Here is a 1,711-nt window from a genome sequence, read left to right as displayed (position 1 = left end):
AGTCTGGCAATTGCCGGTAAGCAAAGGCTAGCAATTCTGGCAGTTACTGATAAGAAAAGGTAAGCAACTTTACATAGTTTTGAAGAGCAAACTAGAGGCCAAGGACAGTAGTTATTGTGAGGAGAATGGGGCAGCCATTTCAACTTATCTAAAAACAGTTTTGCATTTTATAAAATAGTTTTGCTTTGGTTCTGGCTCTAGGCCAGCACAATATCACATTCCTCCCTGTTCTTTTAACATGTATTAAATTTTTAATAGGTTTCCTCTTTTTGACACAAGGGCCCATAGTTGGATCTCAGAACCATCAATTTGACCGAGTCTATTCTTTCCTGAATAAATTTGAGGAGCATGTTTAGAAGGCATGGTCCAAATGTTAATCCTAGTACTATTAAGACCAGGGGTCCTGCTAATCCAGTGAGCAGTAATGTTAGCCAGGGGTTTACGGGAGGGTCCCGGGTGAGAAAAATGAAAGAGTTTCTGTTATATGTGTTAAAAATGAAAGAGTATATCCTGTTATAGTGGAGATAGTTCCACAACCCCAATGGGGGCAAAAGAATTCATTTAAGTCTCCACAGTTTCATCTTTTTGGTGGGGTGGATCCTGGGCACAGATATAGCCCCATGGTCTGGAGTTGTCACTCTGCCCCTAAACTGCCACACCCAGCTATATCTCCACTTGTTGTGAAATTTAAGTGGGGGCCCAGGAGGGCACAGAGGTCCAGGGAGAAGGTAATGGGGGTCTCCGGAGTGTACTCCAGGGTTAGGTTGACTAGGGTGGATCCCTTTCCGGTTAAGGAACTAACATATGCTCCAGTGGAGCCATCGGTGATGACCCATCGATAGTAGGTGGGTGCCAAGGAGGGTCCCTTTCGGAGGGTGGTTGCAGGAATCAGGGAGATTTGGATGATGACCGAGAACGGTGCAATAGTCTTAGCTTTGGGAGGTCCGTTGAGGATGGAACCACTTCCCATCCCGCACCTGGCGGGGGCAGTCTTGACGTGTGAGTGGTGAATCCAGGCAGTCAGTCCACCTTGATTGCCGTGGGGGTGACCAGGATTACAGTGTAGGGTCCTTTCCAGCGAGGAGTTAGGCCGGAGGCAGTGACTCTCTTCACCAGGACTTCGTCCCCTGGCTGGAAGGGGTGTACCGGCTGGTTAGTGAAATCCACTGGGGTAGGTTGAGTTCCCCTGATGAGCGAGTGCACCTGGGACTGAACAGACTGGAGTGCCTGCAAGGACTTAAGGAGTGTATGGTTATGGACTCCAGCATGTATGGCGTTCGCAAGTCTGGGAAGTAAGGGAGGGGGACTTCCAAACATAATTTCAAAAGGAGTAAAGCTTTTTTATAGGGAGTACATGGGGTACGGAGGAGAACAAAAGGAAGCAGGCTGACCCAGTTTTCACCGGTCTCCAGAATGAATTTTGTCAGAGTTTCCTTTATGGTCCGGTTCATCCTTTCAACCTGCCCTGAACTCTGGGGGCGATAGGCACAGTGCAGTTTCCAGGATATGCCCAGGGCCTCTGCCAGGCCCTGTGAAACCTGAGCTGTAAATGCAGGGCCATTATCTGATCCCAGTGTCAGGGGCAAGCCGAACCGAGGAACCAGGTCCTGTAACAATATTTTCACTACTACCAGTGTGGTTTTTGACCTAGTAGGAAAAGCCTCGACCCATCCAGAGAAAGTGTCTACAAACACAAGGAGGTACTTATAGC

This window comes from Cebus imitator, unplaced genomic scaffold (genome assembly GCF_001604975.1).
Source record: "Cebus imitator isolate Cc_AM_T3 unplaced genomic scaffold, Cebus_imitator-1.0 Scaffold618, whole genome shotgun sequence".
NCBI classification, from domain to species: Eukaryota; Metazoa; Chordata; class Mammalia; order Primates; family Cebidae; genus Cebus; species Cebus imitator.
This window is presented reverse-complemented; position numbering follows the sequence as displayed.